Here is an 18,002-nt window from a genome sequence, read left to right on the forward strand (position 1 = left end):
CCATTTGCAACAACATGGATGGCCCTTGAGGGTATTATGTCAAGCAAATATGCCAGATAGAGAATGACAAACACTGCATGACATCACTCATATGTGGAAGATAAACCAACACATGGACAAAGAGAACAGATTGGTGGTTACCAGAGGGGAAGGGGGTTGGGGGGTAGGCAAAAGGGTAAACGGGCACCTATATATGGTGATGGACAAAAATTAGACTATTGGTGGTAATCATGATGCAGTCTATACAGAAACTGATAAATAATGTACACCTGAAATTTCACAATGCTATAAACCACTATGACCTCAATAAAATAATAAAAAGAAATTTAAAAAAATACAATGAGATGCCACTACACCCATTATTAGTATGGCTGAAATTAAAAAAAATACTAATTATAACAAATGCTGGCAAGGACGTAAAGCAAATGGAATTCTCACATATTGATGGTTGGAATGCAAAATGGTACAGCCACTTTGAAAAACAGTTTGGCAGTTTCTTATAAAGTTAAACACGCGCTTACATTATGTGTGGAAAACGTTAACTCAGCAGGCCTGGGCTGCTCAAACCCTGAACGTTCCCAGGGCTTCAGGACTGGCCTTAGTCCAGCTCCTGGGAGATGACCTCTGAGCCCTCAGAGTACCTCACCTGATAAGAGTGTCTTTGTGTGCTGGAGGTCTTGGACCCCAGCAGATAGTTTATGCTAATCACCAAGGCCCTTATCTATGATGGACACTCCTTTTTGGGTGCCTAAGGATTTGGGCCATGTTTTACCAACTTGACCTTGGGGCAGCTGAGTTCTGAGAAGCTGAGGTCAGTCACCTGAGTTCTGCCTGCCTACATGACTGACCTCCAATAAAAATCCCGGACATCAAGGCTCAAGTGAGCTTCTTGAGTTGGCAACACTTTGCACATGTTGTCACACATCATTGCTGGGAGAATTAAGGGCTGTCTGTGAGAGTCCACTGGGAGAGGACAACTGGAAGCTTGTGCCTGGTTTCCCCCAGACCCCACCCCGTGCACGTTTTCCCTTTGATGATTTTAATCTGTATCTTTCACTGCAATAAAATAAACCACAAGTGGGGCCAGCCCAGTGGCACAAGGTTTAAGTTCACACATTCCGCTTTGGCAGCCCAGGGTTCCTGGTTTGGATCCTGGCTGTGGACCTACGCACTGCTTGTCAAGCCATGCTGTGGCAGGCGTCCCACATATAAAAAGTAAAGGAAGATGGGGACAGATGTTAGCTCACGGCCAGTCTTCCTCAGCAGAAAGAGGAGGATTGGTGGCAGATGTTAACTCAGGGCTAATCTTCCTCAAAAGTAAATAAATAAATAAATAAACCATCAGTGCAACAGCTTTTCTGAATCCCATGAGTCCTTCTAGTAAATCATCAGGCCTGAGGGTTGTCTTAGGGACCCCCAACACACGGCAGGACCCTGCTATTTCACTCCTAGGTGGAAAAACATGAAAATACATCTTGTCACAGAAACCTATGTGTGAATATTTATAAGGGCCTTGGTGATGAAATCATCAAAAACTGGAAACAACCAACTCAAATGTCCTTCAACTCGTGAATGGATAAACAAATTGTGGTACAACCACGTAACGCAAATAGTACTCAGGAGTAAAAACGAAGGAACTGATGACACACTCAACAACCTGGCCTTATCTCAAAAGCATTATCCTAAGTGAAAGAAGCCAGACTCAACAACCTACATACTTAACAATTCCACACATAGCACTTTTTGCAAAGGCACAACTGTAAGGACAGAGAACAGATTAGTGGTTGACAGAGGCTGGGGGTGGGAGGAGGGGTTAAACACAAAGTAGCATGAAGGAAGCTTTTGGGGGTAATTGAAATATTCTACATCTTGACTGTCATTACATGACTGTGTGTGTTTGTCAAAACTCATCAAGGGGCTGGCCCTGTGGCTGAGTGGTTAAGTTCGCGTGCTCCGCTTCGGCGGCCCAGGGTTTCGCTGGTTTGGATCCTGGGCGTGGACATGGCATGGCTCATCAAGCCATACTGAGGTGGCATCCCACATGCCACAACTAGAAGGACCCACAACTAAAAATATACAACTATGTACTGAGGGGCTTTGGAGAGAAAAAGGAAAAATAAAAATAAAAATAAAAACATCAAACTTTGGCTAACAAGAGTGAATTTTACTATACGTTAATGATGTAATAAACATGATTTTTTAAAAAATAGCAGTGAGACAGACAATAATGTACAACTGAAATTTCACAAGATTGTAACCTATCATTAACTCAATAAAAAATTTAAAAAAAAAATAGCAGTGAGTTGGAAAATTCAGGAAATCAAATAACCTCGACATTAGTCAAAGGATTTTTCTTCTGCCTCTGGGCTGTACCAAATACTTTATTGCATAACATGTTATGGCACTTATTTCATTCTTCTGCTTGGGAGATTTTTTTTTAAAGATTGGCACCTGAGCTAACATCTGCTACCAATCTTCTCTTATTCTTTTTTTCCTTCTTCTTCTCCCCAGAGCACCACCCAGTACATAGTTGTATACTCTAGTTGCAGATCCTTCTAGTTGTGGCATGTGGGACGCCGCCTCAGCATGGCCTGATGAGCAGTGCCATGTCCACGCCCAGGATCCAAACCAGCGAAACCCTGCGCCGCCTAAGGGGAGCACGTGAACTTAACCACTCAGCCACGGGTTGCCCCTGTGAGATTTTTATTTCTTTTTTATACTTTAGCAGATCTGACCCCCTCAAACCTTTTGACTTTTAAATTTGACTCATATAAGAGAATATATGTACTATAGATGTAAGTTATGAAGCCCAATATTAAAACGAACGCACTTGAACCCACCATCCAACTAAAGAATTAGAACCTTATGGACAGTGTTGAAGTTACCCTCCCAATTCTGCACCCCTGTTGGCCCCTAGAGGCACCCACTGGCCTGAACTGTATGTTTATCAGCCATTTGCTTGCTTTTTATAACAAGTTTTATTAGGGACGTGGAATTCCTTCAGTAACATACTGTTTAGTTTCCTTGGTTTTGAGCTTTGTAAAAATGAGATCATCCCATATGTAGATTGTCTCAGTTGGGATGTCTCCAGAAAACAAATGTCCACTCTTATGGTTCAAATGAAAAGACTGTGTTGAAGGAGCTACAAGTTGTGGCCAAAGTTGAGGGAACTGACAAAGAACACTGGGCTCCCACAGACTAGCAGCAGTGGAAGCCATTACCTGCCTAGGTCCGATGGAGCAGGGGACACACCTGTTCCCAGATCCAGTGAGAGCTGGCTCATGGACGAGGAGCTGGAGCTGCAGACCGTCTCGCAGCCACTGCCAAAATTCTTCACTGGAAAAAATACTCCAGCTTCTCTCTCCTCTTGCCCTGTGGTGTCCTGCTGGCGTCTCCCTTTGGAGGAATCTAGCTGGAACCCAGCTGCAAAAAAGGCCCCAGCGCTCCAGTTCATCGGATTCAGCCTCTTGGGACACAGAGCAGAGCAAAGAAAAACACGGTGATCTGGGTGGGCAGATGGAAGCAAACAGAGGAAAACCCATCTATCTTTAGTCAATGTTTTTTCACTCAATACAGTATTGTTTCTTAGGTTCATCCTTGTGTGTGGCTGTGGTTAATTCATTTTTAATTCTTATTTAATAAGCCATTGGGTGGCTACACCACCATTTATTAATCCATTCTCTCGTGGGTGGACCTCTGGGCTTTTTCTAGCTTTTCACTGTTATGAACAATGAATGCTGCTGTGAAGATTTCCAGGATGATGGGAGAAGGGCTTTGCCTGCAACCCAGTCTCATCAAAGGTGGGAAGGTTACTGGGTTTTTTATAACCTTTCCTGGAGCAGAGGTGACCTGATCAGGTCGCCCCACCTCATTCCAGGTGGGATTCATTAGCAGGACAACTGTTTTTGTTTTTCATCGTGGTGAAATATACCATTTTAACACAAAATTTACCATTTTAACCATTTTTAGTGTACAACTCAATGGCATTAAGTGCATTCAAAAGGCAACTGTTTATTTAAAAGTAGTGAAGTTGAACAGTTAGCTGGCACAATTTTTATTTTTTTAATTTTTATTTATATATTTATCCATTTTTTGAGGAAGATCAGCCCTGAGCTAACTTCTGCTGCCGATCCTCCTCTTTTTGCTGAGGAAGACTGGCCCTGAGCTGACATCCGTGCCCATCTTCCTCTACTTTATATGTGGGACGCCTGCCACAGCATGGCCTGACAAGTGGTGCATAGATCCACACCCGGGATCCGAACCGGCAAACCCCAGGCCACCGAAACAGAATGTGGGAACTTAACCACTGTGCCACTGGGCCGACCCCTGGCATAATTTTTAAACTAAGATTTCTCCCACAAATTTTACATACATAATAGGTTCCATTTGTCACCATTTCTTGGTTTATTTATGAGAAAGGTACACACAGTTCTTGGTGGAATTGACTTGAGAATGAGAGTACAAGTGTTTGGGGTTTAAAAAGAAAATCTCCTTAATAGCTTTTATTTTTTTAGAGCAGTTTTAGGTTTACAGCAAAATTGAGGGGAAAGTACAGAGATTTCCCATACATCCCCTGCCCCAACACATGCACGGCCTCCCCCACTATCCACATCCCCACCAGAGTGGCACATTTGTTACAACTGATGAACCTACATTGACAGATCATAATCACCCAAAGCCCATAGTTTACACTGGGGTTCGCTCTTGGTGTTGCACATTCTGTGGCTTTGGACAAATGTATAATGACATGTACCCACCATTATACTATCATACAGAGTAGTTTCATTGCCCTACAAATCCCCTGTGCTCTGCCTGTTCATCCCTCCATTTTTTTTTCCTAAGGGGCCCCCAAAACATCACAGCGGTGATGAATGCAGAGGAGGTCCTGGGCCTATAAAGAAGGATTTGATGAAGTTTATTTAGCCACTGTCCTATGGAGAGACATTGGGTCTAGCAACTTCCACCATCATAAACACTTCTGCCGTTAACATCTTTGTCATTTCCTCCCTGTGCTTTCTCGTGTTTCTTTAGGGTAGGTACTGAAACACGGCATTGCTGGGACATAGGAAATACTGCATTTTAATTTAATAGGTTCTGGTGAATTCCTCAGCCAATTCTTCAAACCTCTAAAATGGTTAGATGAGTGGCATAATGTAGTATTGCAGTCATTTTCCAGAGCCCTGAAGATCTAAAAGCAGGTTTGGGCAGCTCCTTCTAAAACATGTAAGTTAGGTCATGGCTCTCCCAAGCCTGTTTGAGTAACCGGTACAGAAATCTTTCAGATCTTTTAATTCACCCAAGAAGTATTTATTGAATATCTATGATGTGCTGGTGCGGTCCTAAGCTCTAGGGACGAAGAGGTGTGAAACGCAGACAAGTTCCTCCCTTCTCGTCAGGAGTGTGCATTCTCACTGTTGTACACTCAGGATGTTCTGAACAGCACCTGACCCATAATAGCAACTCATCACATGTGTGTTCATGCTGGTCGTGTCTTGAACAAGATAACCTTTCTTGGTTTACTGGTTGAAACAAACAGTTTTCCTATTAATAAGAACCATGTTTTCACCTTTCTAAAAATACACCATCTCCAATTCAGTCCATAATTACAGAAACTCAAAATTGTACCATGTTTATCTGAGAGAAATGAAAACATGTCCACAAAAAACTCTTGGTATCAGAATGTTTACGGCAGCTTTATTTATAACAGTCAAAAAACGGAAACAGCCCAGCTGTCCATCAATAGGAAAATGGGTCAACAAACTGTGGTGTATTCATACATTGGACTCCTACTCAGCAGTAAAAAGGAATGAACAACTGATACATACAATCACATGGATGAATCTCAAAAACATTATTCTGAGAGAAAGAAGCTTGAGACAAGAGCACACACCACATGAGTCCATTGATATGAAGTTCTGCAATAGGCACATCCAATCTATGGTGGGTCAGGCAAGGCTGGAGGTAGGGGCAAGGATGGAGTGGGAAGGCCCATGAGGGACCTCTGCGGTGATGATGATTTTCTATATCTTGATAGGGGTTTGGGTTACACAGGTGTAGCTCATCAATCAGTACAGTTGAGATTTGTGTATTTCCTCAGATGCAAATTTTACCTCAAAAGAAAAAAATAGAACCATAAACAAATATTGAATGCTAATTAATAATGTGCATGCTGAAGTACGAGGGGGAAGTGTACTGATGCCTGCAACTTCCTCTGAAACAAAAGAAAAAAGTAAGATGAATGGACAGGTGGATGGAGGAATGGGTAGACGGGCAGAAAGATGTGGAACAAAGCAAGTTTAGTGAAAACATAAATTGTACAATCCAGGTGGTGGGTACATGGGTGTTCTCTATAAAACGTTTCAACTTTTCTGTATATTTGGAACTTTCATAAGAAAACATGGGGACAAAAACTGTACCACGAATTGGGGAAACTTAACTAATCTTTTATTGGAAGGTTAAAGTTTAGCCAGATAAAACCAAGTTCAAATTCTAGCCGTGCAGTTTTCCAGCTGGTTGCTTAATCTGGTCCACAACAGTTTTCTCATATAATGTGGAGACAACTCCTCTTTTGGAAGGTTTTGTAAGAATCAAATTAGATAATATACTTAAAGCATATTAAAGATGTAGCAGATGAACGAAGAATAGGGGCTTTTATATTATTAGTGACTATAAGGTAAGACTTCAAAGATGATAGCCCTCAATGTGCGCTAGAAAAATCTAAGGAGGCTTCCTAGAAAAGGAGTGATTTTAAAAGAGTAGAATTCAGACAGAGCAAATTGAGGGCATTCCTGGTGGGAGAAAAATCCTGAGGAAAGGCCTAGAAACAAGAATGAGTACATGTAAGCAAGTTTGATGGGGAGAAGATCCTGTATTTTGTTTTTTTCAAGATAAAATAAAAATACCTGCTATACGTGAATCTCCAGATAAAGACTGTTGTTGAGTGATTTAATACGCCCCCAATGAGCAGGGTCTTTAAATCGTAAAGTGAAGACAATTTTCAATTCTGTTGTTTGAGAGTAGCTTTACTGTCTACTGCTTTACAACTTTTCTTGAAACAAATTTCATTCTCTTTATCCTCTTTGCCAAAAGATGCACTGGTCAACCGGACCTGGCAGGAACTGAAGCTTTCGATGAGTCTTTTCTCTAGTGGGGCAAAAACTCCTCCAGGCCAATCTCATCCTAAAGGATTGAAGAAGCTCCCCAGGACAGAGCACTGGGAGGCGGGACCACTCAACACACCCCAAATCTGAGTACTTCTCCCCACTCATCCCCACTGCGCCCACCAAGGTGCGGGTTATCTCCTCTCAGAGCGACTATGCCATGGCCTCCTGCACTGCCTCTCGCTTCCACTCTGGTGGGAAGAATCATGTGTAGTGGGCAGAATCATGGCCTCCAAAGGCGTCCACTTTCTTATCCCCAGGAAGCTTGAATTCGGTACTTTATAGGGCAAAATGGGTTCCGCAGGTGGGATTAAGATAAGGACTTGAGGGTGGGGAGTCCCCAAACTAGTCATGAACTAGTTAAAAAAGTAACCCAATCCCAAAATATCTCCCCTACATCCTGCAGCTGGAGATGTAAAACAAAATTATCTTTGGAGATTCAGATGCCCTTCCTCCTCACCAGCCATGGTAAGCCCTTTCACACGTTTTTGTCAGTCTAAGTGGAAACTGTAGCCCTCTGTGAAAGGGACTTCTTCTTGAAGGGATTTAGAGAAGCGTGAAGGAGGACTGTAAGAGATTGGAATCGACTCTTTTCAAGTGGCCCTCATCTCCTTGAATGCCTCCCAACTCATCCTTGACAACATTTCTGTGGAACCTTGAAGACTTCTTTCCAGAACCTTTCATCCAAAAGGAGCTGTGACAGAGCAGATGGTTGAGACATCCATATTCAAACACAGATGGCACATTACAGTTTCCTAACAAACCGTCTTGAAGAATACCGGTCCTCTTAGCTGCCAAGGCATGGGTCAGCAGTGGGTGACTGCAAGATTTTTTTTCGGAAACTTCCTCAACTTATCAATAAATTGGTGCTGCTGCTGGAGTATGTAACTTCACACCATGTGCAACTCAGTTCAGTGCTCTGAGGAGGGAATCCTGCTCTCCTCAACCCTCACTGCTCCGATTCTTGGCCAGTTCTGGGTGAGGTGAGTGGGGGGGTAGTGATGGGGGTGGGGGTGGGGGGTTGAAATTACTCTAGAGAAGGTCCACAGCTCCAGTTTTGTTCAGGACCCTCAGACCCCATGAGGGATGTGTCCAATTTGTTCTCAAACAGGAACCCCAACCTCTTGACCTTTTTTGAGAATCTTTGGTTCAGCTCTAAACTGAAAAAAACTAATCCTGACTTGGATTTTGTTTTCTCTCCTTGGTTTCAAAAAATTTTCACAAAATTGTTATATGCCTATTTTAACAAATTCAAATCATATAGTCATAAATAAATTTAAAAGTTAAACTCCCTTTTTTTTAATTGTGGTAACATCGGTTTATAACATTATATAAATTTCAAGTGTACATTGTTATATATTTCGATTCCTGTGTAGATTACATCATGTTCACCACCCAAAGATTAATTACCATCCATCACCACACACATGTGCCTAATCACCCCTTTCACCCTCCTCCCTCCCCCTTTCCCTCTGGGAACCACCAATCCAATGTCCGTTTCTATGTGTTCATTTGTTGTTGTTTTTATCTTCTACTTATGAATGAGATCATATGGTATTTGACTTTCTCCCTCTGACTTATTTCATTTAGCATAATGGCCTTGAAGTCCATCCATGTTTTCACAAATGGTCAGATTTCATCATTTCCTATGACTGAGTAGTATTCCATTGTGTATATATTCCACATCTTCTTTATCCATTCCTTCCTTGATGGGCACCTAGGTTGCTTCCAAGTCTTGACTATTGTGAATAATGCTGCGATAGGGGTGCATGTGTCTTTATGCATTGTGTTTTCATGTTCTTTGGAAAAATACTCAGCAGTGGAATAGCTGGGTCATATGGTAGATCTATTCTGAACTTTGTGAGGAATCTCCGTACGGTTTTCCGCAGTGGCTGCACCACTTTGCACTCCCACGAGGAGTATATGAGGGTTCCCTTCTCTCCACATTCTCTCCAACACTTATTGTCTCCTGTCTTGTTAATTATAGCCATTCTGATGGGAGTGAGGTGATATCTCATTGTAGTTTTGATTTGCATTTCCCTGATAGTTAATGATGTCAAACATCTTTTCATTTGCCTGTTGGCCATCCATATATCTTCTTTGGAGAAATGTCTCTTCAGAACTTTTGCCCATTTTTAAATTGCGTTGTTAGATTTTTTGTTTTGAGATGTATGAGTTCTTCGTATATTTTGGATATTAACCCCCATCTGATACATGGTTTGCAAATATCTTCTCCCAATTGTTAAGTTGTCTTTTCATTTTGTTAATGGTTTCCTTTGCTGTGCAGAAGCTCTTTAGTTTGATGTAGTCCCATTTGTTTATTTTTTCTATTGTTTCTCTCGCCCGGTCAGACAGGGTACTTGAAAATATGCTGCTAAGACGGATGTCGAAGAGCATACTGCCTATGTTTTCTTCTAGAAGTTTCATGTCTTACATGTAAGTCTTTAATCCATTTTGAGGTAATTTTTGTGTGTGGTGTAAGATAATGGTCTACTTTCATTCTTTTGCATGTGGCTGTCCAGTTCTCCCAACACAAGTTGTTGAAGAGACTCTCCTTTCTCCATTGTATATTCTTGTCTCCTTTGTTGAAAATTAGCTGTCCGTAGATGTGTGGGTTTATTTCTGGGTTAAATTCCCTTTCTAACCATTGTTCCCCTCGTCTTCAAGTCCCACTCCCTTGGGGATAGCCAGGTTAACAGCTTGCGAGTGCCCTTATTTCACGCTCATAGAAATGTACTTATGACAGGGGAATTATGTTGTGCATATTGTTTTGCAACTGGCATTACTTAACTATGTATTCCGCACCTTCTTCCATGTCAACACATGGAGGTTTGTCATCTTTTTTAGCCAAGAGTTATATCACTATATGGATTGTTGATGATGTACTACAATCTTTTTTGGATATTTGGACACTATTACAAATTATATTACATGGGATGTTCTTGTACATATATCCTTAAGCAATTGTAATTTTCTTATGAGTAGGTTCACAGAAAATAAATTATTAGGTCAAAGGATATATTAGGTTCTCCAGAGAAAAAGAATAGGATGTGTAATATATAGAGAGAAATTTATTTTAAGCAATTGGCTCATGTGATTTGTGGAGATTGGCAATTCCAAAATCTGCAGTTCAAGTCTGAAGGCCATATGATGCACAATTCCCATTTGCTCAGGGGAAGTCAGTCTTTTTGTTCTATCCAAGTCTTCAACTGATTGAATGAGGCCCATCCACATTATGGAGAGCAAGCTCTTTACCCTGAGTCCACCAGTTTAAATGTTAATCTCATCCAAAAACACCTTCACGGAAACATCTAGAGTAATGTTTAACAACGTATATGGGCACCATGGACTAGCTATATTAGCATATAAAATTAACCATCACATGCAAAAATCCTCAACAAAATATTGGCAAACTGAATACAGTAATACATTAAAAGGATCATACACCATGATCGAGTGGGATTTATACAAGGGATACAGGGATGGTTTGCCATCTGCAAATCAATCAATGTGATACACCACATTAACAAAATGAGGAATAAAAACCACATGATCACCTCAATAGATGCAGAGAAAGCATTTGACAAGAACCAACATCCATTTATGATAAAAATGGTGAAAAAATGGGTATAGAAGGAAAGTACCTCAACATAATAAAGGCAATATATGACAAACCCACAGCTCACATCATACTTAATGGGGAAAAAAGCAATCCCTCTGAGAACAGGAATAAGACAAGGGTGTTCACTCTCACCACTCTTATTCAACATAGTACTGGAGGTTCTGGCCAGAGTAATTAGGCAGGAAAAAGAAATAAAATGTATCCAAATTGGGAAGGAAGAAGTGAAACTTTCTCTTGCATGTTTGCAGACAACATGACTTTATACATAGAAAACCCTGAAGAATCTATTGGAAAACTATTAGAAATAATCAACAACTACAGCAAAGTTGCAGGGTACAAAATCAACTTAGAAAAATCAGTTGAATTTCTATACTCTAATAACGAACTAGCAGAAAGAACTCAAGAACACAATCCCATTTACAATGGCAACAAAAAGAATAAAATATCTAGGAATAAATTTAACCAAGGAGATGAAAGACCTATACAATGAAAACTATAAGATGTTACTGAAAGAAATCAGTGATGACATAAAGAAATGGAAGGAGATTCCAGGCACATGAATTGGAAGAATAAACATAGTTAAAATGTCTATACTACCTAAAGCAATCTACAGATTAAATGCAATCCCAATCAGAATCCCAATGACATTCTTCACAGATTTAGAACAAAAAAATCCTTGCTTAGCGGCAACAAAAGACCCTGATTAGCTAAAGGAACCCTGAGAAAAAAGAACAAAGCTGGAGGCATCACAATCTCTGACTTCAAAATATACTACAATGCTATAGTAATCAAAATAGCATGGTACTGGCACAAAAACGCACAGATCAATGGAAGATAATTGAAAGCCCAGAAATAAAACCATACATCTATGGACAGCTAATCTTCAACAAAGGAGCTAAGAACATACAATGGAGAAAAGAAAGTCTCTTCAATAAGCGGTGTTGGGAAAACTGGACAGCCACATGTAAAAGAATGAAAGTAGACCATTATCTTACACCATACACAAAAATTAACTCAAAATGGATTAAAGACTAAGGTAAGACATGAAAACATAAAACTCCTAGAAGAAATTACAGGCAGTACACTCTTTGACATTGGTCTTAGATGGATCTTTTCGAATACCATGTCTACTTGGGCAAGGGAAACAAAAGAAAAAATAAACAAGTGAGACTTCATCAGACTAAAGAGCTTCTGTAAGGCAAAAGAAACCAGGAACAAAACTAAAATACAACCTGCCAACTGGGAGAAAATATTTGCAAATCATCTATCTGACAAGGGGTTAATTTCCAAAATACATAAAGAACTCATACAACTCGATAACAGAAAAACAAACAACCCAATCAAAAAATGGGCAGAGGATATGAACAGACATTTTTCCAGATAAGATATACAGATGGCCAACAGGCAAATGAAAAGATGTTCAACATGACTAATCATCAGGAAATGCAAATCAAAACTACGATGAGATATCACCTTACACCTGTTAGAATGGCTATAATTACCAAGACAAAAAACAACAAACGTTGGAGAGGATGTGGAGAAAAAGGAACCCTCATGCACTGCTGGTGGGAATGCAAACTGGTGCAGCCACTATGGAAAACAGTATGGAGATGTCTCAAAAAGTTAAAAATAGAAATACCATATGACCCAGCTATCCCACTACTGGGTATTTATCCAAAGAACTTGCAATCAACAATTCAAAGAGATTTGTGCACCCCTCTGTCTACTGCAGCATTATTCACAATAGCCAAGACATGGAAGCAACCCAAGTTTCCACTGACTGATGAATGGATAAAGAAGATGTGGTGCGTACACACACACACACACAAACACACACTGGAATACTACTCAGCCATAAAAAAGACAAAATTAGTCCCATTTGCAACATGGATGGAACTTTAGGGTATTATGTTAAGCAAAATAACCCAGACAGAGAAAGACAAACACTGTATGATTTCACTCATATGTGGGAGATAAACAAATGCATGGACAAAGAGAACAGATTAGTGGTTACCAGAAGGGAAGGGGGTTGGGAGGTGGGCAGAAGGGGTAAATGGGCACATATATATAGTGACTGATAAATAATAGTGTACAACTGAAATTTCACAATGTTGTAAACTATTATGACATCAATAAAATTTAAAAAAAATTAACCATCACAAAGGATATGTTCATTTAAAATTTTGAAAAGTACTACCAACTTGCCCTCTAAAAAGGTCATTCCAATTTACACTTCCACTCAGCAAGTGTATAGGCACGCCCTTTAACCCACATCGTTACCAAAATGAACTGTTATCATTCTTTGAAATTTTTACCAATCCATAGGCAAAAGTGGTATCTTTGCTGTTTTTATTTGCACTAATCTCTAATGCAGTTAAAACTATTTTTTATAGAAAATAACAAATGTCGATGAAGACAGTGGGGGGATATCAGAACCCTGGTGCACTGGTCGTAATGTAAAATGGTGCAGCCACTGTGGAAAATGGTATGACAATTCCTCAAAAACTTAAACTTAGATTTGCCATATAATCCAGCAATTCCACTGCTGGGTATTTACCCAAAAGAACTGAAAGCAAGAACGGGAACAGATATTTGTATACTTGTGTACCTAGCAGTATTATTCACAGTAGTCAAAAGTATCCATCAACAGATAAACAAAATGTGGTCTATCCATACAATGGAACATTATTCAGCTTTAAAAGGAAAGAAATTTTGACACATGCCACAATGTGGATGGACCTTGAAGACACTATGCTAAGTAAAATAAGCCAGTCACAAAAGGACAAATACTGTATGATTTTACTTATACAAGGCACTTATGATAGTCAAATCCATAAAGGCAGAAAGCAGAAGGGTGGGTACCAGGAGCTGGGGGGTGGAGGATGGGGAGTTAGTGTCTAGTGGGGACACAGTCTCAGTGGGAGAAGATGAAAAAGCTCTCGAGCTGGATGGTGGTGACAGCCGCACAACAATGTGAATGTGCTCAATGCCGCAGAACTCTACTCTTAAAAATGAAGGAACGTAACTTTTACGTTATGTTTTACCACAATAAAAACCCAACTGTTTTTAAAATTTATGTTTCTTTTGCGAATTGTCTTTTTATACCATTTGCTCCTAGTTTTACTGAGTTCTTCCTCCTATTGACCATAGGAATTCTTTCTGCACTTTGGACAGTTAGCCTTTGTTATACATATTGCAAATATTCTCTCTCAATCTAACATTTCTCAGATATTTGTTTAAATAAAACCATGTAAAAGTTAAAAATATTATGAGATCAAATATTGAGACTTTACCTTTCTGGCTTCTGGATTTATTACTTTGCAGAGAAAGAAAAGTCTTCTCCAGTTCATAATTATAAAACGATTTTACACTTTTCTCTGATAGTTTTAGAGTTTTCCTATATTTGGATTTTTATTTTTATTTTTTTAAAGATTGGCATCTGAGCTAACATCTGTTGCCAATCTTCTTTTTTTTCTTCTTCTTCTCCCCAAATCCCCAGTACATTGCTGTATATTCTAGTTGTGGGTCCTTCTAGTTGTGGCATGTGGGGACACTGCCTCAGCATGGCTTGATGAGCGGTGCCATGTCGGCGCCCAGGATCCGAACCCGTGAAACGCTGGGCCGCCGAAGCAGAGCGCTCGAACTTAACCACTCAGCCAGAGGGCGGGCCCCTGAAACTCTTTTTTGAATGGTCTCTTCCTCAGGGATTTGGAGTGCCACCTTTACTGTAAACATATTAAATGTTTCGGCCTATTCTGTTTCATTGATCTTTTTGTCTGTTTCTGCTCCAAAATCACATTGCCTTTATTACTGTAGTTTCATAGGACCTTTTGATATCTGGTAGGGCAAGTTTCTTCTTATTCATATTATCAAAGAATTCTTGGCTAAATACTCAGGTGTCAGCTATTGAAAATATTATACTTTAAAATGTTCAGTAGATTACAGATAATTTTATATTCATCAACAATATCCATGGAGATTAAAACATAAGGCATTGTGCAGAAAACTCTCCTGACCCACCTAACATTAAACCATAACCATTTTTGATTGTATGGCAAAAAAAAAAAAAAAAAAAAAATTCTTGGCTAGTCTCACAATTCTCTCTTTCTGATGATCCTTAGAATCAGCTTTCCAATTCCTAAGGGAAATTCTACTGGGATTCTGATTGGAATTGCATTACATTTTTAGATAGAAAACAGACACCCTTAAACATTGACTCTTAGGAACACGGTGTCCCTCGTCTGTTCAGTTCTTTTATGTCCTCCAGTCAAGTCTTATATTTTTCTTTGTGGAGAAAAATGCTCATTTTTGCTGCTGACCCAGACCATTTTGAGTCCCAGAAGTTCGGAAGAGCAGTGCGCTCCCCTGCCAAGTACGAGGATCTGTTTATCACGATATCTAAGAGCCCACTTTATTCCTCTTAGCTCAATTGAGGTGTTGAACTTAATATTTTGGCTTCAAAGATAAATGAAATAAGGAGAAATGAAGCAAAAAGTGAGAAATCATGCTGCGACAGTTAAGACTGTCTTTAAATACATTTCTTGTGAAAACCCAAACCAGCACTGGTAGGAATTATAATCTAGCACATTTTAATATGCAGCCACATCCTTACCCAGACACATCCAAGCATGCAAGACTTTCAATGTTTCCTCTCTATGAATCATGCGTAACAGATCAGTGTATTCTAAAATTTTCACACATAACTTGAATTTATTACTAGTCTTCGTATGCAGTTTTCAACTTGAATTTTCTACGGGTAACAAAGTGCTTTCAGAAACAAAATTTAATATTAACATAATTTATAGTTATGAATTAAACCTAAGATGCAAAAGTAATCTTTACAGTAAGGATGTCAGGGAGCACCAAAGGACTTAACAAACGCCATGTTCTAGTAAGAGTCCACAGCCAGATCTTAGGAGCGAGAGTTCTCAACTACAACGCTCAACTTAAAGTTGGTGAGATCAAACGTATTTTCCAAGGCTTTCCTCAACAATATATTGCTGTAAAGGGGGAAAATCCACCAGGAATGTAGTTCTCATAAGCTCTGATAGTCACTGAGGAACAGCATCCTTTATAGGGCACCTTGTGCCAGGCACTGCATTGCTCCTCAGACCCTCCAACACAGGCATTATTGTCACTTCAATTAAGCCCCATGCCCTCTCTCTCACCCCTTCCCCTGCGGGGTGACATTCACCTGCAGTAGAAGGCGGTGCGCCGCGGGAGCAGCAGCTGCTGGCACGCCCTGCTCCCACCTGCAGTGGCACCACGTGGAGAGGATGTCTTGCGCCCCTGTGCTGTTTTCCCTCCTCCCCAGGGCCTTTCAACCATTCATCACATCGTTTCACATTTCCATGTTCTCAGAACATTCAAAACACCCACTTACTCTTTTTAAAGCAACGTGGAATCAGCATCTGCAAGGTAGTATGTTGATTCTAAAGGTGGAAGTAGCCACAGTGTAAAAAAAACCAGCTTCTTGTTAAACTGAATCCGCATCCAACTATAACAAAATGTGTTAAACTTCCAACATAAATTTAGAATTTTTACTATTAATGTAAATATTTGCTTCCTGTGCATTTTGTTCACTTTTAATTTCTTATTTATAGTTATTTGTAAAATATCCATTCTTATTTGCTTCAAAATAATATGGCTGGGCAGGACTGGCAATGGTTTGAGGGCTATCGGGACTGGCTGACCGCAACGTGGGGGTTCAGTGTACTGTCGGGGTTTGGAGTACAGGTAAAATTATCCCGAATAAAAAACAAACAAAACAACTGTAATGGCCAAATTATGGCATAGCCACACGATGAACTATTATTACACAAGTATTAAAACATTTTACAAATAAAGAAAAAATGCAAGCACGTATGAAGAAAATTCACCAACATGTCTAAAATAATTACTTTTAGCTTCTGGGATTAAATGATTTTACTTTATTTTTCAGTTTTTTTCTTAACGTAATCCTAAACTTTCAAGATCTAAAACCAATTTGTTACTGAGTTGCTTCCCATTATCTAAAACTCTTCACCTATTTAAGCCTAAGGTTTTGAAACTTTCGACTGTTTTGCAATTAAGTATTTTTACTGCAAACTCATAGAACACATCTTTAGTATCTGTGTGTAAGGATTAGAAGTAACCTCTATTTTAGTTGTGCAATGCTTGTTTTAATAGGAAAAATGCCTAACAAATTACGTTCACAAAATAAAGCACTGTGCAGTGCTTACAAATGCCACGGAAGTATACTCATTAACACAGACGAAGGCTCTCTGAGAAAGATTACAAAATAGGATGTATAATGACTCCATTTTTGTAAAATCATATAAACACAGAAAAGGATCTGAGGAAAAATGCATCTTTAAATAGTAGTCTAGCAACTGAATAACGGGTTTTTGGCTGGTCTGCATTTTCTGAGTTTTCCCCCGAGTATGAATTGCTCCTGTCCTTAAATCACACACACACTTCTGCTTCACTGGCCCGATCCCCCTAATTCCTGTCCCCACTCCCAAACACTTTTGTACACACTTCCTGCACTCCGCTTCAACAGGATCTTTTCTCCTGGGGCCTCCATGATTATCATGTCTTTGTACTAGGCCCCAGGTTCTGTGCCTTCAGCCCTCTGATTAACCCACATTTGGAAGGTCAAATTCAACCCCTGACAAGCCAAGAGAACACATGGCTCTCGTGAGCTGGTTTTTCTAGTTAACAAACTGCAGATTGGTTTGTCTGCACCACGAGTAGAAAGTGATCTGCCTTGTCCTTTCAGGGTGTCTGCATAGACGTGCAGTCCACATTCTGATCACTCGGTTCTCACTGTTCAGAACTAGTTGTTGAAAGGACAAGAGATTAACTTTTTCTAAGTACTGATCTCAGAAAATATGCGTCAAAGTGGGTTTTTCTTTTTTTAGAGTAATTGTTTTCCTTTGACAGCTGAAGAGAGCATTCTGCTGAGGGTTCATTTTATCACAGAAGGATAAAGCTCAAGGCTAGCATGGAATGGAAGTATTTCCATTCCAATTTTCTCCAGAGAAGCCAATTTCTTTTAAGTATCAATATATAAGTCAAAAAACTCCCTTATACGATTTTTTAGAAAAAATAATACATCTCTTTAAAGGTATTACTAGCAATGAGTTCAGAACAATTGAGAAAACCTGAGTGTAAACATTTATCACCATTCCTAGGGGTGAGAGGGTTGGGCAGCACAAACAAATGGTGCAAGAAGGGTT

This window comes from Equus caballus, chromosome 26, assembly GCF_041296265.1.
Source record: "Equus caballus isolate H_3958 breed thoroughbred chromosome 26, TB-T2T, whole genome shotgun sequence".
Lineage (NCBI taxonomy): Eukaryota > Metazoa > Chordata > Mammalia > Perissodactyla > Equidae > Equus > Equus caballus.